This window comes from Aotus nancymaae, unplaced genomic scaffold (genome assembly GCF_030222135.1).
Source record: "Aotus nancymaae isolate 86718 unplaced genomic scaffold, 86718_ANA_hifiasm-v0.15.2.pri h1tg000008l, whole genome shotgun sequence".
NCBI lineage: Eukaryota > Metazoa > Chordata > Mammalia > Primates > Aotidae > Aotus > Aotus nancymaae.
This window is the reverse complement of record NW_026988419.1, coordinates 63,424,791-63,449,756: the sequence shown is the minus strand read 5'-3', so window position 1 is coordinate 63,449,756 and position 24,966 is coordinate 63,424,791. Positions and strand designations below refer to the sequence as shown.

Here is a 24,966-nt window from a genome sequence, read left to right as displayed (position 1 = left end):
ACCTGAACAAATCAAGCTTTCCTCTGCTTTTATGTCTAAGTAGTTGAAAATATTGTGAGATGGTTATAATTTTTATGTTTATGTAAATGTCATCTTAAATACAATTGAAATTGCTTTTTGTCACTGAAACAGACATTAGATACTTATACAAATTTTAATGAATTAATCTGTGCTGTCTTCCTATGGAAAAGGACGTACCACTGGCCCCCCATATTCACAAGCTGTGCATCTGTGGGTTCAGCCAACTATGGATGAAAATATGCAAATTTATATTACCTTCATTCAGGAGGGAGAACCCTTTGTTCTTGTGGGTTGGATCTAAGTAGGCAAGACTGTTGAGTTACATTTGACTTCTGAAGTCACTTTTTTATCGTACTTTTTAGTCAACTTGTGAAAGCAAAAAGCATCTATTTTTAAAATACCTGTGTTAGGACACTGGAATAACACTGGCATTCCCTAACCCAAACTGCGACTGAAAGTTTTGAATTCTCAATCTTTCTCTTGACTTACAAGAAAACAGTTATCAAATATTTCTTTATCTCATTCAACCCTCCACCAGCCTATGAAGCAGGTATTCCCATGAGCCCCATTGACAGAGATGAAAATTGCCTCAGAGAGGTGAATTGATGATGCATTCCACAGAGCTGGAATTCAGACCCAGGTCCCCCTAGCCTGCTTCCCAGAAGCATGGAGTAAAGTGAAACAAACCCAAGCATTTCAGTGAAATAATGCAGACCAAGAGGTCATGCAGAATGATCTCCTTTGGGATAAGCCTAAAACCTAAGGCCTCATTCAGAAAGCTCAGAAAGTTGCTAAACCAATCCTTGTAGTGGGAGGATTCATGAACCAAGTCTTTTCTTAGGCCTGTATCCTGTACAGTGGTGAGGCTACTTGGGTGGTGTGACACCGTGGACTGAGAACATGCCTCCATCAAATCCACAAGGGAACTTACACTCAGCCCTCACTTGCACAGAAGCCCATTGGTGCCAGCCAGCAGCAGCTGTCCCTGGCTGCTCTCAGAAGGTGCCTGGTAACTGGGAGAGTGCCAGCCAGCCGCCCCGAGGAGACCTAAGTGAGGGGTTCTGCAAGCCTTGGAAGTGGTCCAGGACCTTAAGGCTCTGGCCTGAGCTCAGGGCTCAGAAAAATGGGCAGGGCTCTGTCCCCATAGTGCCAGTTTTCAGAATGCTGTAGGGCAATGGGGTCAGCTTCCATACCAGTAGCCTTACATGGGGGCCTCTGGGAGAAGCAGCCCCAACCCCCCTCCACAGTTAATATTCAATCTTGTGTGCATTGGTGCAGACATCCTGGTTATTAAAATAATGAGATGCCTAAAAACTAGTTGGCAAATTGTCATCACCCTGAGCACACCCCCAGAACCCCTAAGACTTCTCCCATAATTCAACAACTAAAGGAAGAATGCCAGCACAGCTCAGGTTGAGTGGGGCCCTGCTCCATCATCTTATGTTGTCCTAATCAGTTAGTGCTTGTGCCTCACTGGTTGTTAAATATTTTGAATATCACTCTAGTTCCACACCAGTAAGATGAAAGACGGAAGGCATTTCTGTGAACAGGTGATGACAAATTTGAATTGGGGTCCAGGACGGCAAAATTGAAACCTATAATTATGTCCCCTAGTTCACTGGTTCTCTGATAGGGGCCTGTTAATAGCATCCCAGGGTGTTTCTCACTAGTGAGAAGAAAAATACCTGCAGTGGGTATGACTGGAAGGGTAATAAGCAGAGGTCAGCCCAGCCCCTGGAAACACAGTTTTGATTAATGTTTTCTGAGGGCCCCAAGTTTAAGAAGATTTGAATGTTGCAAGAAGACTTCTCCACTCACTTTCTGTGTTAGTCCTACCTGTCATTAGAAATGTGGTTATTATCTCTAACCATGGCTTATTTGCTCACATAGTTCAGTTGGTGCCCACCTGCCCAGGGGAGGTGAAACGTTCATTATTAGTCGAGCTCCACTAATCCTGATTTATTAGTGCCAAACACTTGCCTTTTGCAGCTGTGAGGGAAGTTTTCAAAGCTGATTTATTTCTGAGCTGCACTAGCAGTACCACATGGTTTTTTTTTTTCAAGAATCTTTCACAAACACAGTAAATGCCCACAGATGGTACATTCCAGGGGTATGTGAGGAAGCCCTGTGCCCATCCACAGAGCACCAGACTGATTTTTAGATGGTGCAAGATACACTGCATCCTCTAACACAGGGGTTTTCATCTGAAGCCTATGAACTAGATGGGAAAAATAGTACCTCTTTATGTTCACTAACCTCTAGTTGAAATTTTGCATTTCTTTTATTATAAATGTAGCCAACGAACTGCAGTTGCATTAACAGCACTGTGACACCATCACCAGTATAGCTCATAGATATTTTATTTCATTTTGTGGCAGGTAGCTTATAACATGGGCCCTAATTATCCCCACCTCCTGAAATTCATGCCTTGGCATAAATCCCTCCTCCTGAATATGTACTGAATTTAATAATTCACTTTTGGTGGATGAAATGTGGCAGAGAGGATGGGATGTCACTTCTGAGATTTAGTTATAAAAAGATTTAGTTAAAAAAGTGGCTTTTTTCTTGAGAGCTTTCTCTCTCTTGCTCACTCTCAGGGAAGCCAACTACCAAGTTAAGAGCCACCTTATAGAGAGACCCACATGCAGAGAACTGAGGGAGACCTTTGACCAACAGCCAGTGAGGAAATGAATCCTGCCAACAACATGTGAGTGAACTTGGAAGCAGGTTCTCCCCCAAACTTTCAGATGGGAACACAGCCCCAGCTGACACCTTGAGTGCAGTCTTGTGATAGACCTTGAGCTGGAGGTACCAGCTAAGCTGTGCCCAAACCTCTGACCGACAGAAACTGTGATACAGTAATTGTTTGTTGGTTTCAGCTACTTCGTTCTGGGGTAATTTGTTACACAACAACAAACTAATATATGCTACAATTTTAGGTATCTTTAAATGTTGTTTATATGTATTACCATTTGAAATTACAGTGATTATTATACTAGCCACTAGATCTTGTTATTTAATATACTAAGAAGCACTTATGTTAATTTATAACACATTTGTTTTAAACCATTTTGGTATTATGCATCTCCATTATTGAAATTTACCAATTCTTATTTCTTAAAGTCTTTGGCCTTTAATTCATAATTGAAAATCATTCCACTAACAACAAGAAATAGAACACCTCTTAGGAGGGCATTATGATAGGTTTTGTAGCTGCCTCTGCCTTGTGATGTTTATAGTTAAAAGCTCAAATCTCAGACTTGTCAGCTCCGTAACCTCTGGAAAATTATAACAAAGATAATAATTTCTATGTACCCACAAAAATTAAAAACAAAAATAAAAATTATTAAGAATTTTCTTATGGTTAATACATATTGCCATATAAAATGTCTGACTGCAGGCAGACACAAATGCTAGTTAGCCAGAATAAGTCCAAGCCTGAAAGATGACCAGTGGATAGCAGTGACCATCAGCCTGCTCATCGGAGAGTGGGGAGTCGGTGAGTTAAGATACATGCACCCCATTGAGCACTGCCAGCATAGAGAGGGGATCCTATAGTGTTACTTTCCCTTCCCCAAAGACAGCATTTTCAAAATTTGATTATCATACCACAGGTGGTTTGTGAGGTGATTTTAGGAAACGTGAATAAATGTTCTTTATTTAAATATTTATTTGTTTAAATGTGTACTGGAAAAAATGTACAACATTCAAAATTTATGATTTAATGGATATAGTTACTTAGGATGATACTAAATATGTATTTAGATTTTTTAGGTTAGTTGAGTTAAATAAAAATATTAAACAAGTCATATAGTTTTGGTGGTATGCAGGCATTACAAAATTATGAAATTAGTTTACAAATATTTGAAGTTCTGCCTTACGAAATTTATCAGGAGACCAGATATATATCCACATTAAGAGATAACCAATTCATGGTTCCAAGTTCAGTCAGGTTGCTGTCAGGGTATTTAATAACCTAAAAGGCAGCGTTTAAAGGAAATGATTTTCTGTACTTCATGTCTCCCAAACTTCCAACAGCATGTAACACTGCCCGCTTTGCACTCCTTCCCAGAGCATGAGAAGGGAGGTTGGGTTGGGCAGTGATTTGAAGGGCCCAGCAGGTTTCCTCATTGTTCTCTCATCAGTAAAATTAAATTCCATTTAATTTAATTCCACAAATTTCAAGGGCTAAAACAGTTCATGTTGGTGCCTAATCACCCTGTTAGACCACTGTCTAGTCCTGCATTGTACAAAGCAGGGGCCATTTGAAATGTGGCTAGTCCAAATTGAGATGGCTTGGATCATGAGTGGAAAATTCACATTGGATTTTAAAGACTTACATGAAAGGACAACATAAATATCTCATTAGTAATTTTTATGTTAATGTTGAAATGATATTTTAAATACATTAGGTTAAATAAAATATATTCTTAAAATTAATCTCACCTGTTTCCACATCACTTTCTTAGGGCTTGCATTGTATTTTTAGTGGACAGTGCCACTCTACCTACACACAGACAAGAGGAAGTACAAAGCGTGTGGGCGATGGGGCAGGGCAGATTGGTAGGAGAGTTGTAGCTGTATACTGATTATTCGGATCTGTGACTCTGCTTATACCTCCCCCGATCTCCAACTTCATATTTTTATTCACTCCCTGGATATTTTATTCATTTTCTGATACCTCACTGGATCTCAATCTCTGTGTATACAAATCCTTTTCATCTAAAACCTGGTCTTCCTCCTTCCTTGCCTCTCTCATTAATGGCACCCACACATCTAATTCATCTCTATGTCTTATTATTTCTTTCTAATATATATTACTCAAACTCATCTCCTCTTTCATATTTCTTCTGCTTCTCCCTAATTTAAGCCTGCAACCTTGTTATCTGGACCAGCACAGATAAAGCTCCTGTCTTCAGAGTCTCCAGTCCTTCCCCGTACTGCCATTAGAATGAGCTTGATAATGCACCACTTTGATCATGGCATTGCTGCTTAAGCAGCTTACATGGGTCTAACACCTTCAGGCAAAGTCCAAACTCCTGAACACTGCCTGACCCCAGACCACCTCTCCAGCCTCTTCTCCCACCAGTGCTCATTTTCCCAGGCTGCGGTGTTTAGCCATGTGTGACAGCAGCCTTCCCCAGTTGGGTCCTGCCCCTCCACTGCAGGGCTGCTCTCCTTCCCCTGCCCAGAGACTGCTTTCAAGCACAGGCACAGCTCACATGCCCCCTCCTCTGTGAAGCCTTCCACGTTCATTGCTCTGCCACTCCCATGGCATCATGTGAAGCCCTGTTACTGCCCAGTCACACTCACTGTAATGATTTGCTCACATGTCCCCCAAATGAATTCCTCGTTTCTTACCTTGGTACTCTTCCTCCTTTTACTCCAGCACCTAGCACAGGGTCTGGCCATAGTATGGACCTAGTAAATGTTGGCTGGATGAGAGGATAACAGGTATGTGCTGAATATTTTAATTGTCCCAGGGAAAAAATTATTTGTAGATTCTAGCAGGGATCTCAAGAATAAAGTAGTAACTAGGTGTGAATTTTTACTTTTTCCTGTAAAATAACTTTTTCTAACTTGGTACTATGAAGGCAAAATAGAGTTTAGAACAGCTATAGTTTCTTTTTTCAAATATATTCTTGTGGGGTTTTTTTCCTTATACTTTCACTCTGGTAACAATGACTTGTTGCTTCCATTAGGTTAATGGAGGAATTTGTTCTAAAGAAATGAATCACAGGGCAAGACACCTAGGTTATAGTTGCAAGTCAAATATATTACCCAGGTCACTTAATTTCTCTGAGCTTTGGTTACCTGATACATTCACTGGAGCTGTTTACTCAGTGATCTCCAATTTCCATTCCTGAAATTCTAAAGTATTTTAAGGCTTCAGTGGTCTCAACGTTGGAGACTGTAGGTCATAGGCTTGTTTTGCTCTTAATAAATATGTACATGGCCCTTTGAAATTTTACTTAGGAGCATACAGTTCAAATGTATGCATTATTCTGACACATTCAAGAAACCAAATTAAGATAAAGATTTTCTAAAACTGCAGCATTTAGTGTTGTCAAGGGTATAGTGAATGGAGCTTTCTTTTTTTTTTTTTTTCTCTTGAGACAGAATCTTGCTCTGTGGCCCAGGCTGGAGTACAGTGGCACAGACATGGCTCCTTGCAATCTCAACCTCCTGGGCTCAAGTGGTCCTCCTGCCTCAGCTTCCCAAGTAATTGGGGCTACAGGCACACACCACTACACCTGGCTAATTTTTAAATTTTTTGTAGAGACAGGGTCTTACTGTATTGCCCAGGCTGGTCTCAAACTCCTGAGCTCATGTGATCCTCCCGCCTTCTCCCAAAGTGCTGGGATTAGAGGTGTAAGCCACCATGCCTAGACCCTGGTGCTAGAGGGAGTCTAGGCCTTCCCTGAAGGCCATTTGCACTGTGTATCAAGTGAACTTAAATTGTTCAAACTCTTTGATCCAAAACTTGTGTTTCTATAATTTGTTCTATAGCGTAATCCTACCTGAGCACAAGGATTTGTACATAAGGATATTGACATTAGCACAGTTATAAAAGCAAAGTAAGAGATAGCTAGATGACTGACAATAGGAGAACATTAAGTAAGTGTTAAATAAAGAAATGAGCATAATGCAGTCATTAAAAGTCATGCTTTCAAAGAATATTTAGTGGCATGAAAGGATAACAAAAACTGAATTCAAAACTACATTCGTGCTTTGGAGGCTGAGGTGGAAGAATTGCTTGAGCTCACGAGTTTGAGACCAGCCTGGGCAACATAGTGTGACCCCATATCTAAAAAAGAGAAACAGCTGGATATGGTGACATGCGTCTGTGGTCCCAGCTACTCAGGAGGTTGAGGTAGGAGGATCACTTGAGTCCAGGAGGTTGAGGTTGCAGTGATTGCGCCATTGCACCTGAGCCTGTGTGTCACAGTGAGACCCTTTCTCAAAAACTGTGTGTGTGTGTCTGTGTGTGTGTAAGATTCATAATGAATGGCACCAAGGAAAATGCTAATTGTGAGACAATAGGACAGTAAAAGACCCTCTGTAGGGCTTAATAGGAGGGGCTGTATTTGTAAGATGGGCAATAAAGGAGGCAGGAAACTCAGGATTAGCCCCACAGGGAGGCACAGACTGAGTAGAAGCATGAAGCCAGACCACTTGAGCTCAGATTATGTCTCTGCCACTTAGAAGCTCTGTGGACTTGGTCAAGTAACTTAACTTGCCTGTCAGCATCAGCAGCATCAGATGCATCTTACAGGGCTGTGAGAATTTAATGAGTTGGTAATACTTATAAAAGCACCTAGAACACTCCTTAGCACCTAATAAGAGCTCAATATATGTTCATTTTTACTGTTGTTGTTATTATTATGTTAGTGTTAATATTATTAGAATTATTGGGACTAGGATGTGGTTCAGGTACTGGAAAAGTCACCATGCACCCTCAGTCCCAGGAGTCAGCAAATCTACCCTCAGTCCCAGGATTCAGCAAATCTACCCTCCTCCTCCCTTAAGTCCACTGATTGACTGGCTCAGCTGTCCATTTTTGCCTGCTCTTGTTTCCCTGGTGCTAACTGCCTACTCCTCCTTGATCCAGTTCATACTTCTGAGTCAAGGAGGGACCTGAGTTGCCTTGTGCATTACATTTTCCTTGTCTGTGCCAAGCTTTTCAGGACAGACCAGCTCACAGTGTGCTTTCCAGCCCGTGGCCTGGCCGGCCTCTCTTCCAGTTGACCATGGTTGGGATGAGCCCAGCTCTAGTTGATCTCAGAAGGGGAATATGGGCACAAAGGAAGCTCTTGTAATTATGGGATTTTAAATTATTCTGGAAAGAGGACTTGAAGAGTGTAAAAGAAAGGTTAAAATAAGTAACCCTGCTGAAATGGCAAGATGACCTTTGACATTTCCCACCTAGCATACCAATTCGATTCCCTTTCAAAGGCTTATTAGTTACCGTTAAAATCCACAAAGGAAATTGTGTGACTAAGAACTGTGGAAATGAAAGGAAACCTCAAAAGCCTTTATTGAACCTCTGCCTTTCCAGGCCGTGCCCTTTCCACCTCTGCATCAGGTCATGTTGCAGTTTGTCTACTTTCTGACATCTTGATTCACTTCTTTCCATGCATGGACTGGCCAAGAAAATATAACACGATATTTAACCTACACAGAGAGATGCTGACTGAGCGCCTTCTAATAATTTCCTATGTCTGGGTGAGACCTTTGGGAAACTCTAGTGGGGACTATCACGACCACATGGTGCATGTTCCCACGGACCACACTTCCTTCTTTCTTTGATGCTGCCGTGGACTTAATTTTTTACCACTCCCTGTATCCACAAGGTGAACGGAACAATAACGTCTCACTCCTGGGAAGTCAACCTATTGCTACTTGAAGACCACACTGGCTCTTGAGTCCTAACTGATAGAAATTACCATTTGCTCCAATGCCTGTAGCTCAGTATTAAGCAGACAGCAGGTAGATGAATGTGTACTAGGGGTCTGTGCTTGCAGGCTTTGTAACATCATCATTCTTTCTGGGCTGTCTCTTTTCCAGATGCCTGTGATTTGGTACTTCTCCTGGCCAGAGAGTAGCACTGGAAACATTGAACACAAAGTATTCTAACACTTATTGCTCAATGTGTTTTTTCCAGAGCAGCCCAAAAGGTTATGGTGGGTTTCATGAGCTGCAGAGGATTACTGACTGGTGTGCCACCTAGAAAGACAAACAGCAAAAACTGCAGCACTCAGACTGAGCTGAGACAAAAATCTCTGCTTCTTGTACCCAGCTTGAATATTATGGCCAACACTTAAAGAAGAGAAAGCATCATTTAAAACATTTTAATTATCCCCACATGTGATATGGACCCTAAATGTTTTGAACTGAAAACCTCACTATCCAGTTGAAGGTCAATGACACAAGTTTCAAATGTTAAAGGTTTATTGCTCTTTCCTGTCTTCCTATTTAAAAAAAATGAAAAGAAAGTCAAATAAGTAGATCATCAGTTGTGAGATGAATTTCCTTGATGACCAAAACCAGAGGGCTCTTTGGGCTTCCTTAACACGTCAAAATAGCAATACAAAGCCAGGATTGAAAAGAATTTAAAGACCTTTGTTGACAAAGTTCTCAAATAAAAGTCGCTTGAAAATAAAAATGAGGATCTTTTTGAAATGTTGGTAGCAGTTGCCACCTGTTCTCTGAGAAAAGTAACTGCTTTTACAGAAAACTCTAAATGATTTTCAAAACCCAATAAAATATGGTCTTTATTGCTTATGTATTCCCTTAATTTGAAGAATATTTTTAAATGCTCAAAATTGGAAAATTCAATATTGGTCATCTTAAAGATTCTAGATGTTTTAGCCCAAGCTTGACAAACAAGTGCTTTAGATATCCTCTTCCCTCCTTAGCTCCTTAAGGACAGCACTGTGGAAGGAAGACTGTGGAAAGGCCTCAGCAAGGGAGAGACCATGTGTTGGAGGCTCAGAGTGAGCTTCTGCTCTACGACTGGCTTCAGGAAGGGATGTCAGACTTGCCATTCCAGCAGGGGTTGAGCCCCCCCCCGTCTCATGAAGAGGAAGGTGTGAAATCCTCTTATAGACACATCATTCTCTTTAGTGTGTGTTCTTTATTCCATCTTGACCTCAGGATGGATAACTTATCATCCCTTTTGGCACAGATCAAAATCCCTGGATAAATACCAGGCTTCAGTTTTCCTGCATGTGTGTAACCATGGCCAAGGTAAACTGGTCTCTTGGGTTTCTTTTGAGTTGAAATGAGCTGAGCTGTTTGTTTCCTCTGAGCCATATACAGATGCTTTTTGAACTATCTTTGTGTTTGAGGGATTTTTTTTTCATGGTATCAGCACACCACTTCCTCCAAGTCATTACTTTGAAAGTTTTGCAGAGGGAGATATTCCTGTTGGCCACCAGCCTAACCAAGCAAAGTGATGACTGAAGGATGGCAGTAAAGCTTTAGTAGTGTATTTCATGTTTTGGATGAGTTCATGAAATGATTTCTCATCCACTATTTTGGCAAATAGGGGGTGGGCTGTCATCTGAGCTCAGCAATAGAAAACAGCATTTTGTTAATAGCAAGCATTGGCTCCCCTGTTTGAATAATACTCAGAGTTTCAGCTAAAATAATGTCCTCTGATGACCTTTGCCTGCTCTCTCTTTATGAGAATTCCACGGAACTCTTTTGAATATGGATTTCCACTTAATCTTTGATACTTCAGGCTCATGGGTCCTGATAAATTTTAGAAACTGCAAGTTTGAGTAAAGCTGTTTTTAACTTCCCTTTTATTTTGCTTTAAATATTTTTAGCAATGAATGACCTTTGAATACTTTTAAATGTTACAATACAAACATTAACAGTGCTTTTACTAACATATTTTATAAATATCATCCCCTTTCTCATAAATTCATAAATCGTTTTTGTCATGAAAATAGTAACATTTTATAATATTTTAAGAGTAAATTCTAAATCTTTAAGAACTTTTATGCCTACGCTAAGGAAAATAGAACTAGACATTTAAAATACATAACCATACTACATTTATAGTGAGTATTATGTTCTCTGATTCATGAATTAAAAACTGATGTGATTCCATAAAATTCTGACTCTATGTATTTTTTAATATAATTGCTTATTTTGTGTAGGAAGTGGAAGGAGTTTCCCTTGAGGCAAATCATCACTGAATTGACCCGATCCTTTTATCAACTTATTTTTTTTTAAGCCTAGCAAAGCCATAACAGGTGTCAGTTTCTTCCCTAAGTAATATATTGTGTACTGTCTTTAATATGGTTTGGGGGCATTTTAGAATAAAGTTATAACTTTAAAACTTTTTTAAAGCTGTACTTTTAAGAGTGATTATATACATGTCACAGAATCTAGAGTAGAATGAATATATGTTGCTATTCTCCATTGCTTGAACTTCTCTGTGTTACTTACACTGTAAATATTTTTAAAATACTCTCATCTTTGTGTACATCTCAGCACTTCTGAGAAACTCTCGTCTGTATTCTCAAGATATTGGGGCAAAGGAAGCAATAGTAGAAAACTCGATCTCAGCATTGGTGCAAATAAAGGTTGAAAAGTATTGCAGTAAACAGTGCTAGTGGAGAGTAAGAGGTGCCTCCACAAGGCATTTTGCAGCAGGTTGGAGTATAGCTTGGAGGAGTAGGAAGTTCTGTATATAGAAGACTTTGTACTTTGGAAAATAAGATTTCACGTTGATCGTCATACTTGTTTTCCATGAATGCCCTGCCAATGAAAGTTGGATACTCTGTTTTTTGTGTGGTGTTCAATTTTGCCCAAGCTTTATTTGACTGTTGGCACTAGCACCTTTCACGTCAGAGTGCCATCAGCTTGTGGTGGCAGAACTTGGGAGTAATGATACGAATTGTGGTATTTTTTTTTTTTTTCTCACTTGCACAGATAAATCAGATTTTGCCTCAAGGTCTGTTTTCTCCCTGTTTGTTATGTGTCACCTCTGAAAACATTCCCAGACGTTTACTTTCTCTTTGTTTACGTCTCAACTACTAGAATAAAGCAGCCTTAAAAGTAAGCTATCTTCCATGCCCTAGTTGGGTGAGATTATCTGAAAAGCCTTTGTACATTTTCTTAGTGAAATGAAGAGGAGTCCTGTTCTCTGCAGTGGAGGATTTGGGGACAAGTGGCTCTACATTCTGCTCTTGGAACTTTAACTTACCTACTAATTAGCAGTGGCTCTCTCCAAGTGAAATGAAAACAAGTCAATGAGCATAAAACCAACTTATTAATCCCCATTTCTTAACTTTCAGGAGCAACTGTGTTTTAGGAAATTTGTAGGATATTTTTTGGTCTGAATTTGTGGTCATTGGGTTTAGTGATATTTGGAATTATACAGAAATACAAAGGCATTAGTGAATGAGAATGGCCAGCACAAATTGAATGGATCAATGCCAGCTTTTTGAAATAGGGCTAAGTATATATGAAAATGAGTTTTAGGTAACTAACATAAATGGAGACGCAAATGAGTAGCACCTACGTTTTTTCAAGTATCAAATAGATTTTTTATTTTGTAATATAAATTTTACAAAATAGCTTATAACTCAGCATTATAAAAGTCTTCATTCTTACATTGCATTGAATTATCCCTCTGAAAAAAAAAGGAGCCACTTTACCAGCTATGTTACCACGTTTCCCTTCTTACCTGTCAACCTTGCCCTCCCTTCCCAACCTACCCTTGTTACCTCTTTTACCAAGTAGCACTAACTGGGGAGAAGTTCTGCTCACTTAATAATAATAGCTAATGTTGTTGAGTGTTTAGTATGTGCCAAGCACTTCACCTCAAAGCATCTGCCTTTCTAATTTAGAAGTATCAAATATCTCCTAAGTGCAGGATGAAGAACTTTGCAAAGCAAGGAAGATCTTGTCACAGGTCTTTACTTGGGAAGAGCCAGATGGAAATGAGATCAGTTGTCCTTCTAGCCCAGGGCAACTGGAAATTCCAGGCCATCAAGTAGTTGTTTTGAATGACTTGTGCTCAAAAGAGATTTTTATCAGCAAGTTAGCAATCATAAAAAAATTCTAAACTAGATTTTACCTTCTCCAAAATATTTGCATAATGGCTAATGAAGATGATAAAGATGAGAGAAGCTTGAGTATCCATTAGATCAGACTAAATTACTCCTTGGTTTCTGAGAACTTTGGTCTTGTGAACACTAAAATAAGGTGACTCAGAGTCACAACTGCTGTTTTCTGTACCTTAGGCTTTAGAAGTTCCCATGTCTGCATGTGTGTGTAACATAAACCAAGGCATTCCTGCTTTCACCTTTGAGGCAGGAAGAGCTATAATAAGATGTGCCTAGAGGTCCTACACTCTCCTCCCAACATGGGATGGAAACATTTCTTAGAGTGGTGAAAGTTCTCATAGGCTGCACAAAATTAGCCAAAGATAATAAAATAAAGGCAGTCCTTGGTTAATGAACATTTGTTTTATAAACACACAGAAATGGTCACTGCTTTCCACCCAGTCAGTCTAAGAATGGTTAGAATATTTTATTTTGTTTATGGAAAATCATGGAGCTTTTAGGTAATCTTTAGGTGCAAAGGAGGAAATAAGGAAAAGACTAAATCCCTGTGATTTAAAAAAAAAAATCCAGGTAACAAACCACTAATGGAGTGATATATACTAATAACAGAGAAGGCAATAAATAAATCTTTCAAATTGGCAAAGATTGTGAAAAGTCATAGTAGCACATGTTAAAAAGAAGAAATGAGTACAGATGGGAGTATGCAAGCTAAAACTTTGAGAAAATAATTTAATTGTATGTATCAAAATTCCTTAAAAAAAAACTGTTTATATCTTCTAGTCATTGTACTCTGAAAATCTATCCTAAGGAAATAATATAAAATGATTATAAAACATTTAGATATAAGTATATTAATTATAGTATGATTTATAATAATGAAATTGGATGCAGTTTAAATGTCTAACAATGAAAAATATTTACATAGATAATAAAACATCCAGAAAATGGGATACACAACTATTAAAATTGTGTTAAGACAATAATATGGGCAAATGTGAAAAAGAGGGGTATATGCAGACCCACGTACACATCCAAAGTATGATCCCATTTTAAATACAGACAGAAAAAGAAAGAAAAACACTGGAAATAAATTCCAAGATGATAACTGGTTTTCTCTGGGTACTAATGGGTGATTTTAAAAAATAGATGGGGCGTGGTAGCGCACACCTATAATTCCAGCACTTTGGGAGGCCAAGGCTGGATGATTGCGTGAGGGCAAGAGTTGAAGGCAGTCTAGGCAACATAGCAAGACTATGTCTCTACAAAAATAAGAAATTTTCAGAAGTTAGCCAAGCATGGCAGCATTCACCTGTAGTCCCAGCTACTCAGGAGGTAGGAGGATTGCTTGAGCCCAGAAGTTTGAAGCTGCAGCAAGCTGATTGTGCCACTGCACTCTGGCCTGGGTGATAGAGCAAGAACCTGTCTCAAAAAAAAAAAAAGTCATGTAAGTGAAGGAATAAAACTACAAAAAGTGGGAGAAACTTAAAGAAGTTAATTAATCCTAGACAATGTGTGACCGTACTATGTGATGACTCCCTCCAACCAAACGTCTTCTCTGATCTCAAAAAAAAATCAACATCATATAGGTTAACATGGGTTAACACCTCTCTCTGTTTTAAAATAAAAGACAACAACTTGATTTTCTCCTGATGCCTCAATGAGATCATCTTATCCCAGGAAGGGGAATTACCATTTAGGGTAAGAAATATTTGGGGGACAGGAGACCCTTAGTGTCCTGCATGAGGCCAAGGGAAAGTTTGGAGCTGGCCTGAAGGTGAGGACAGAGGCAGAAGCTGAGGCTGAGGCTGGGAAGCCCTAGAGAGGAATGACTCTTCCTCCTCCTCTTCCTGATACCACCTTTAAGTCCTTTTCTTTGAAGACCACCCTTAAGTCCTTTCCTTTGAAGAACTGAAGTTTTAGTTTTGTGACATTATGAACTAAATATACTTGTGTGGGCTGGCCTAGCAAGATACCATCAAGTTTTTTTTTTTATGGAAATGGTCCTCAGATTGAAATGACTAACCCATGAAGGACTTTGAGCCCTGCCCATTTGCATCTAGTTTGCCTAGGTTAGCCCTTCTCTGGCAGTGATCTTGGTGAGGCTACTCTTCATAAGATAATATGAGCTGGGTCAAAATGAACACCTGCACTACACAAAACCAAAGGGTAAGCTTCCTTCCATACATCATCAATGCAGATAGGAATATAAGCTCCGTGAGGGTAGACAACTTTGTTTAATCTTTGTAGTATCCCCTAAAGCAACCTTGGAACATGAAGATATTAAGTATTTGTTGAATGACTGCAGTACATGGAGCCCTAGCACAGCTGCTCACCAGTGAACAGTAGCATTAGAGACACACAGCTAAGGCGAGCACATACAAAGGTCATAAAACACTTCTATTTCTAGAAAGTAAGCTGCAGTTTTGTGCATTTTTCTTTTGGCTGGAGAAGAGGACTGGGAGGTTGAGTGTGGGGACAGACCTAGGGGGAAAAGTCAGTGACTTCAGAGACCTAGAGGCTGGAGAAGCTCATCTGGAAGGAGGAAGTTCTGGTGACAGAGAGAAGCCTTGATCAGGAGCTGGATGGGCTGTTGACCAAGGCAGAGGTTTTATGGGGCTGTTCTGACACGTTGACCTTAGCCACCGTGCCCAGACAGCTACTTATTTGCCTTGCCAAGACACAACTGCCATCCAGAGCCAGGAGTAGCACCCAGGTTGGGTTTTGTTTAATCATTGTTTCATTTTGTGTGTGTGTGTTTTTTGTTTTTATTTAATGGTGGTGGGGGTGAGGCAGGGAGAGACCATTTCGATTTTTTTTTCTACTCTGTCCATTTGTCTTCCTGAGGGTGTCCTACAAAACATAAACTGCATGTGGTTTTTATACCCCAAGTTTTTGTGGTTTGTTATTCCCAAACTTGTCAATATTTAAATGTAGCCATGGAGCTGCTTTTTACATAAGCCACCAACAGATCATTTTGTCGGCATGGATCTGAAACAGAATGAAATGGTCCAAGTCTTTGGATTAAGCAGCTTCCGTGTTGTGGGGAAATGAGTCAACACGGCACAGAAAAAAATAAAACCCACATAAAATGGTGGGGGGCTGGTCACTTTGTGATCACACCTTTTCTGATGCTACCATGACTGCTGCATACATATTTGGAGTTAAATAAACAACATATGTGTACATGCTCCAGCAGCAAGCATTTTCCTTTGTCTTTCTGTGGCCCGATAGGGTATGGACCCCATCGAAACAACCTGAAAGTGTTTTTCCAACAATCTGTTTCCCCAGTCAGTCATTTGGAGAAGCCAGAGAAGCTAAATGAGAGGAGGGAAGTTCTTGGAGGGAATCTGGGGTCATTCAAGTAGAACAGATTCTGTTCTGCCAAGCCACTGAGAAAAGCAGGATCTGCTGAGGAACAGGAGAAAGAATCATGCACGCCTCTGTGGTATGTTTGGGAACAAAGTGTGAAGCCCTTTCCCAGGATCAGAGGTGAGCAGCTGTGGTGGTCTCCACTGCCCAGGCTGGATGAGCAGAATCATCTGATTGGCCTTTCATGACTTTAAACAGAGCTCAGGCACATGTAGACATCCCAAGACAAAAGCAGTGGCTCCCAGCCTCGACTGACCCACTTTTAATAATAGTATTTTCCAATGCCCTCTTCACAATCTTCAGTGAACCTTCACAAATAAAATAATCTGACTTCACACACAATTAACCCCCAAAATCAGTGTAGTCTTAATTTAAAAGAGAAATAAAAGAAAAGTAATTTATTATAAAGTAACTTCAGTTTGTAGGTGATCAGGTACAACTCATCAGACACCAAAAGTATGTGGTCAGGTGTTGACATGTATGTGTAGGATCATGGTGGGTGGGACAGCTGCCATTGCAGGCTATCTTGAGTTAAAGACTTCAGTAACACAATTGACATTGTCCTTGGGCTCATGATTTTCCAAAGGGCCAACCAACTTTTGGTAAATATCTGAACAAAACAAAGTATTTCATTTGTATGACATTTGCGTTACCAGAAAATACAGGGAAAAATACAACAGGGCAATAACTACTTTGAGTTTATGTATAAATTGGAGTTAAGGTCTAAGCTCAGATAACCAGAAACAGTTTTTTCACCCACATCAATGTCTAACAGGACCTTTGAAGGTCATGTGGGACAATTCTTTACTGAGTGAGACAGTGTGGTACATTGCAGATCATCTGAATCCCAGGAAGGCCCTCCATTCTTACGGCATTTGCAAATGCCTACCATTTCCTGTCCACCTGCAGAGTAGTTGGGTCTGCCTCTCCCAGGCAGTTTCACTCACTAGGCCTGACTTATGTGCAGTCAGAGGGCCCCTAGTCTCAGGTCACTGAGCCGTTCCCTCAGTGTTCAGATGGGTGATGTCAGGCCCAGAGGTGCAGAGCTGTTTACCCTTGTTTCCTGAGAATCCTAGGGAGGGAGGGGCCTTTAGTGTCCATATGGTTCTGTCCTCCAGCAGGTGACACCAAGTGTCATTTAGCTACAGAGAAGTCTGAATAAGGAATAATATGGCTACTTTCCCCAGCCCAGAAGTAATTCTAAAGGCCCATCCTGGCCTTTATACCTAATGTTTAGCAACCAAAAGGAGTGCACAGCTATCTTCATGCCAGTAGCTTCTCTCAGTGTGTGTGTACAAGTATGTGCCTGGCAGGATGTGAAAATGGGACTTTCCACCAGTTTGTCCCTTGGGTTATAGAACCCTCTTTCTATAATTCACATGGGTTTTCCCCTGGGGGCCACTTGTATTGGATGTTGCTTACTGGGAAATGTTTGTATTTTAATTAAATTACCTAAGACAAGATAGTGCTTATTAAAGAAAAAAACAAACAAACATAAATGGTCTTTCCACATGTGAAATCATTTTCTTTTCAAAGGAATAAGGCTAGTGATGTTCTAGCCTCAGCATTTGTATCTGTTTGCCTTTTGTTTCTTGTTTTTTGCTGAGCACAAAACTGCCAAACTCGGTGTGGAGAGGCAAGCTTACACAGTGTCCTCAGCATTCAGGGTACTGGTGTCCGGCACGCAGGAGGCATAGAGTACAGATTGGTTGGCTACGAGTACGTGAGGCTGTTATGGGAATGTCCTTTCTAGATAGTCTTGGGCCTATTTTTTCCCACCCTAGGTTGGTTCCCCTGCCTCTTTCCAAGTCAGTCATCTCACCGTTTTCTAACTCATTCTCTCCCTGATACTGGCAAACAGCCCTGCTCAAGAAAGAGTTGTTAAATCTGTTGGCAGGGCCCCCATATTGTTTTTTTAAGTGGCTCCTCTTGTGTGCACCTGTTGGGAGAAGCAAGCGCCTCCACAGGTCTTTTTGGAGGAGCAAATCTAGCACATTTCCACTTTACCCTGGCACCTTCTTGCCTAGAACCAAACATGGAGTCGCATAACCTCACCCCAGGTTAAGTGAAAGTTAAAACTAAACTTAGAGCTGGAAGCTTGTAAAATTTACTTACAAATATTTTTGAAGCACCTGCATTATACCAGATACTGTTCTAAGTTGTTGAGGCAACAGCAGTGAGCAAGACAAACTCTGTCCCTCATGGAGCTGCCTTTCTGGTGGGAAGAGCAGATCAGGCACAAATACTGCAGAACAAGAGTGGAGTGAGGGGAGCAGCCAAGAGAACAGTGTCCTCAGAAGAGAGGACAGCAAGCACAGAAGCCCTAAGGCAAGGATGTTGGGGAAGAAGGTAGGGAAAGAGGTCAAGGAAAGAGCGGGAAAGTGGGGGATTGTCAGATCCTTCAGGGCCTTGCTAGTGTGGTAAAGACTTTAGATTTTATTGGTATAAAATGGAAAGCCACTGAAGTTCTTGAGTCCTTGAATACTGTGGTTTGGATGTGTCCCCTGAAGTTCATCTGTCAGAAACTTAATCCTGAAGGCAATCATGTTGAGAAGTGGGACCTTTAAGAGATGATTAGGCTGTGAGTGCTCTGCCCTCATAAATGAATTAATGTCCTTATTATGGGAATAGTTAGTTATCCCAAGAGTGGGTTCCTAATAAAAGGATGAGTTCCGTTCCCTTCCCTTCCCGGCTTCTCACTGTGCATGCTCTCTTGCCTTCAGCCATGGTAAAGACACAGCAAGAAGGCCCTCACCAGATGTGGGCCCCTTGACCTTGGACTTCCCAGCATCCAGAATCACATCTGGTTTTTTCATAAATTACCCAGTCACTAGTTTTCTTTTATAGCAGCACAAAACAGACTAAGGCAATGAATTTTTTCTAAGCCCTCTATTTAAAACTATTCTGTATTGCAATATCTCTTCACATGTGGTATTAGAAGCATTAGCACTAAGACTCTGGGAAACACAAGCCAATATAGCTCTTTAATCCAACTGGCCACAAATCCAACAACACCTAGTCAATCCCCTGTTTAAGAGATGGCTTCAAGCAGAATAAACTCTTCTTAAGAATTTCTAACTGTAGAGCCCAGAGTTGGCTATGGGTGGACCAAGACTCTTCCGGTACTGACATTGATTGAACATCTGTTAAGTGTCATTCAGGCATCCTGCCAGCATAAAAGATGAGTAAGATGGGGCCTGCGCGCCAGTGCCTCACTGTCTACAGTAGTGTTGCCCAGTGTGGTAGTGGCTCTGGAGCACTTGAAGTGCTGCCAGCAGTAAAGTACACACCAGTTTCTGAAGACTTCATGTAAAAAAGAGTGTAAAATACCTAATTAATAATTTTTAAAAAATGTTTAGTACATATTATAATGATACTATTTTGGGTTTCTTTTGTTTTTTGTTTTGATACTATTTCTGAAGTAGTGTGTTAAAGAAAATATATTATTACAATCTCACGTATTTCTTTTTACTATTTCTAACATGGCTAGTAGAAAATATAGAATTGCACATGTGGCTCAAATTATGTTTCTACTGAATAGTGCTAATCTAGAAAAAAATCTGTTCTTTTATTGATTGAACTTTTTATTTTTGCTTTTTTGTTGCCACTAATAACAGGTATTCAGATTTTGAGAGTTTAATCCTTTTCTGCAAAGAACTACTTGGGCTTTGACTGTTACAGGGGAGCCCTCAGTCTATCCCATTTAATCTAAGAGCAAAAGGAATTATTTTGAGAAGTAAAAGGTAACTTCTGTAACTCTGTAACCTCTGCAAGTCTGAGCATTTTTACACTAGAGTAAGCAAACCTCTTTAACAGCCTCTAGTGGATGAGGAAGGGAATGAGCCACAAGTCTTTTTTTTTAAAGCTTTTTGTTATGGAAACATTTTAAATACATATGAAGAGTAGACAGAACTGTCTAACAAACTGCTGTATACTCCTCACCCAGCTTCAAGAATGGCTATTTCATGATCAATTTTGTTTCATTTGTACCCCTTCCCACTTTCCTTCCTTTTCCATATTACTTTGAAAAGAAACCCAGGCATTATATTTCATCCGCAAGTATTTCAGTACATAACTCTAAAAATTAGGGATTCTTTGTAAAATACAATATAACCGCAGCAACATTATCACACCTAACAATTAGCAATAATATCATAATGTCATTAAGTATCTGAACAATAGCCAAATTTCCAATTGCCTCATTTTTTTTTTTAGTTTATTTTACTTAGGATCCAAGTAACTCCCACACGTTGCTTTTTTTTTTTTTTGAGATGAAGTCTTGCCCTGTTGCTCAGATTGGAGTGCAGTGTGGCACGATCTCTGCTCACTGCAACCTCCGACTCCCAGGTTCAAGCGATTCTTCTGCCTCAGCCTCCTGAGTAGCTGGGATTACAGGTGTGCGCCACCACTCCCAGCTAATTTTTGTATTTTTAGTAGAGGCAGGGTTTCACCATGTTGATCAGGCTGGTCTCGAACTCCTGACCTCGTAATCTGCCCGTCTCAGCCTCCCAAAGTGCTGGAATAACAGATATGAGCCACGGTGCCTAGCCGACATGTTGCTTTTGACTGCTGTACCTCTTGAGTCTCAGGCTCCCCTCGCTCTTACTGCATTGCATCATGCTCAGGCTCCACGTCTATAATGTAGGTATAATACTGCCAGTCCAGCCCTACACATCTAATGTGGATAAAATACTACCAGTCCAGCCTCACCCACCTTAGAATAAGTCTCACTGCATCTCATTGGTTCAGAAGTAGTCACGTGGGCATCTCTGAACCAGTCACTGCAGACAGGGAACTCCAAAGCTCTAATTAGCCAGGGCTGATCACTTTCCATTCCCGGAGTCAGAGTAAAGTTACTCCAGATATGGATCATAGTCCCAAAAGGAACAATCCAGAACACCATGATTCTGAATGTTGAAATTCCCAAAGATGAAAATCCCTAAAGTATAAACCTCTAAAGTCTAAAATCCCTAATATCTAAAACCCCAAAAATCACAATCACAGGGTGGCTGCATATCCCCATAATACACTTTTCATATGTCGAATTTTCTTTTCAGTTTTTTTCTTATTTTAGTTTTTTTCCACTATTTTAAATTTTCAGCATGATTTTTTATAATTCACTATGCCATATATTTCATCTTTTCATCATTTCCAATGCTGAACATATACATTGTACAGAAACTTTTGGAAAATTCTAATTTATTTAATGCATTTTTTACAAACTTAACTCCATAAAAATGCATTAGCACATTGATTTTGTAAGCATTGCGCATATACATAAAAATGTTGAAAGGTCCTCAATAAATGAAGAGATGTCCTTTTGTACAAATTTGTGAAAGAAAATTTCTTGAGATCTCAGCTCTTTGGGCAACTGCCTGTGTGGTAACTGCATATCACAGTTTTTGATTGATCTCATCAAAAGATTCTTTGTTGCAGTATTTCAGGTGACCAAAGTTATAAAGCTGGCCATACACAATTACCAACCATAGTGATATGCATTTATACACTTCCCTTCTTGGCCTGTTTCTTTATGAATACAGGTGTCTGCTTATAACTTCTATACCCATGCTGCTGTCACTAGAATACCTGAGTGTTGATGCTTGCAAAAATATGTGTTATTATTGTCTATTTTATTGTGTAAAATGGCCTATGAAGTGTTCTGTCATGTTTTTATATGTTTTTTAAGTAAATCATCTTTTAAAAATGTAAGTAAATATCTTTCAAAGAAATCTCTTATTATTTTTTCCAGAATTATATTTTCAGGATTTTAATCTTTTGGGATTTCAACATTCGGGATTATAGTGTTTGGAGTGGTGTCTCTCGGGATTATGATTGGGTGCCTCCCCACTCTATCTAATGTTAGCATGCCATAGAGAATTTTTCCAATCCACAAGTCTTCAAGTTATTTGACTCTCACCCATCTTGATTGCGATCATAGCCAAAAAAAAGGGTCTCTCTTTTTCCCTCTGTGCCTCTAGTCAGTTTTCAGCCTACATTTATCTCTTTCCTGTGGATCTTACTAAAGGACACAAGAAATAGCCAACACACTGCACTATTCTAAATATTTTTCTACTGAATCCTTTAATGGTGTACCATGAGTAGGCTCCTGTCTTAGACCGAGGAGTCAGTAGGTGGCAGCATAACTAGCTATTTCCTTGTCACTTAACAAGGACTGCCAACTTTCCAGTCCAGACCAGCCTGCGCTAGCCTTCCCCAACCTTAAATCAGCTGGTTGCACATTTTAGGCTTAGTCACATTCAACTTCTAGTACCAATTTCTTTATCACTTAAGAGTCTTTGTATTGCTAATGATAAAAAATGTGACCATACCAGCTTAAAGAAAATATGGAATTTATTTGCTAATGCAAATTAAAGGTCTAGAAAAAGGCCAGCTTCAGTTATAGTTAGACTCGGGGTTCAACCAACAACACCAGCACTTGGTTTTTCTCCATCTTCCAATTCCCATTTTGTTGGTCTTGGTTTCAGACCCCATGTGGTCAAAGGATGAGTGCAGCAGGCCCAGCCCCTACAACCTCACAGGTTCCAGCCTCATCCCCCAGGGATAGGGCTCACCTCTGGCTACAAGTTTTCTTAATTCTGATGATCACAAGCCATCACTAAAAGTCTCTAGGGCCAAATGACTGCAAGGTTCTGATTAGCCAGCCTTGAATCACATGCTTTTCCTCTGTCTGGAGTGGAGCGAATGCCTCTGTATCCACATGGTTTGAGAGTGGAGGGGTGGGGAATGATTCGCCACACAAACAAATGGACATCATTATAAGTAGGGGGAATGGGTTGAGCTGCCAAAACACAATGGAGAACACTGCAGACTTTTCCCCAAGTAAGATTGTATCCGTTTATATTAACAGGGCGCAGAATAAAATGAGGTTTGTTTTTAACTTCTCTTGAGATTATTTTTAAATGATCAACCCTCTGTAACTATACTGGTAATTATGTGGTGGAGAGGATTATTCCTTTGTTTCTGCTCTTTTAAATCAAATAATTTCCATATTTTAACATTTTAAAAATAGATTCTTACAACTAATGTGTATCTTTAATCTGGTAGTGTTTCTTTTTCTCCCTAAAAAAGCTATAAAGGGAGAATTCTGTAGTATAAGAAGGAATAATGTAAATTTTAGGCAGTGATTCAGGTCGTGTTGATTGGGGTACACCGCAGGAGGGTTGTTGGCTATGATTCTTCAGCACTTTTTCCACACTGGTGAGACCTACATTATTGTTTTATGATCTTCTCCCTGCTCTTGGTTTTTTATTTCTATAGATTAATATGGAGGATTCTTTATGTGATTGGTCTGCAAGCCTATTGGTTATTGAATTACTCTGTCAGTAAGCTAGGACTGATGTATATTAAATGGGAGAGAGCTATGCATTTAAAAATTTCTTTTGAGTCTGGAACTGTATTGTCTTTATTCATTCAGTCTTTCAATCCACTTATCTCAGGCCTTTGGTTATAGTATAACAACCTCTCCCATCCTCATCACAGCCTTTCTGTCCACCCTCTTCCTTTTTCCTCTTCTTATACTTACAGAAAGGAGGTAGGTGGTATCACCCGAACCTGAAATGAGGCTGAAGACATTAATGGCACTGGACACTGGAGTGGAGCCCAGGCTTTGGCCACTGCTCTGCTCTGCCAGCTATGTGACATGGGCAGGATGCCTAACTTCTCTGGACCTCTGTTTCTTCCTCTGTAAGTGGTGATGTAGACTTTGATCTCTGCCAGTCTCCTGCAGCCTTAAAGTTCTTTTTAGAGAACCTGGCTTCTGAAAGAGCTGACACTGATCTGAGAACTCTAATTCACCGAGGAAGGGCAGACAGTACTGTTACATCCAGCACCTGTGGGTCATCCACTGCAGAGAGGACTTCCAGAGCCTCTGAGGTTAGCAGTGCGGTTGGAACCCTCCTCTACCCACCACATGATCTCTCCCCATCTCCGGCGTTTCCTGCCTTCTTTCCTTTATCTTTTTTATTTCCTCTCCTTCCTTTCTGATTGATTGTTCTGTTTGTTTTCAGTTTTCCTAATCCATTTTTCTCTTTCTGTTGCCCAATGGCATAAGCCACCTGCACTGTATAAGACTCTGCTTGCATTGCCAAGCCCCCTGATGGGCTAAGGGTTTTACCAACTGACCTATCCTCTGGAACATTTCCCTTTAACAGCTTCTCCCAAGAAAGCTTAAGTCTAGTCTTGGCATTTGTTATTTACCATTTCAGGAGGAACAATCTTAAACTTTTGAAGGAAAATTATGCTGGCCAGCATGGTGGTTCATGCCTATAATCCCACCACTTTGGGAGGCTGAGGTGGATGGATCACTTGAGGCCAGGAGTTCAAGACCAGCCTGGCGAACATGACGAAACCCTGTCTCTACCAAAAATAAAAAATTAGCCAGGCTTGGTTGTGCACGCCTGCCTGTGGTCCCAGCTAGGGAAGCTGAGGCATGAAAATCACTTGAACCTACCTGAGAATTATAAGCTTTATCAGAAAAAAAAAAAAAAAAAAAATCACTTGAACCTGGAGGTGAAGGTTGCAATGAGCCAAGGTCATGCCACTGTACTCCATCATGGGTGACAGAATGAAACTCTCTCTCAAAAAAAAAAAAAAAAATTGTGTAGGCTATGGTAGAATTTGTAGAAACATTGATTTTATTTTTCATTCAACAAATGCTATTTTCAAACACCTACCAGGTGTGAGGTTCTGCATTAGATGCTGAAACAACAGCAGAAACAAGATGGACAAGGTCCCTGCTCTCTTAGAGCTTGAATTCTAGTGGAGAGAAACATATAAGTAAATAAACAAATAAATTAAGACAGTATCAAGTGGTGATGTGTGCTCTGCATAAAAGAAAATGCAAGCAGAAATGGGGAGGGCATTTTTGCTGACATCTGAAGAATAAGAAGGAATCAGAAGATGAGTGTACCAGGCGAGAGTACCAGGCTTGCAAGTAAAAGGCCCCAACATGCAAATGAACTTGGTACAT

The 24,966-nt window shown here is 40.2% G+C and overlaps 1 protein-coding gene across 6 annotated transcripts in view; it reads left to right on the top strand.

Moving 5' to 3' along the window:
* The window catches only part of WIPF1 (WAS/WASL interacting protein family member 1), a 116,570-nt gene that overhangs the window by 50,181 nt on the left and 41,423 nt on the right, over positions 1 to 24,966 (top strand). For 2 of the 6 annotated variants that reach the window (XM_012462349.3, XM_064373409.1), the window contains exon 2: positions 2,619 to 2,728. The exons of the other annotated variants lie outside the window; for them this stretch is intronic. The gene's annotated coding sequence lies outside the window, so the exon portion shown is untranslated. The remainder of the gene's footprint in view (positions 1 to 2,618; positions 2,729 to 24,966) is intronic. 6 annotated transcript variants of the gene reach the window in all.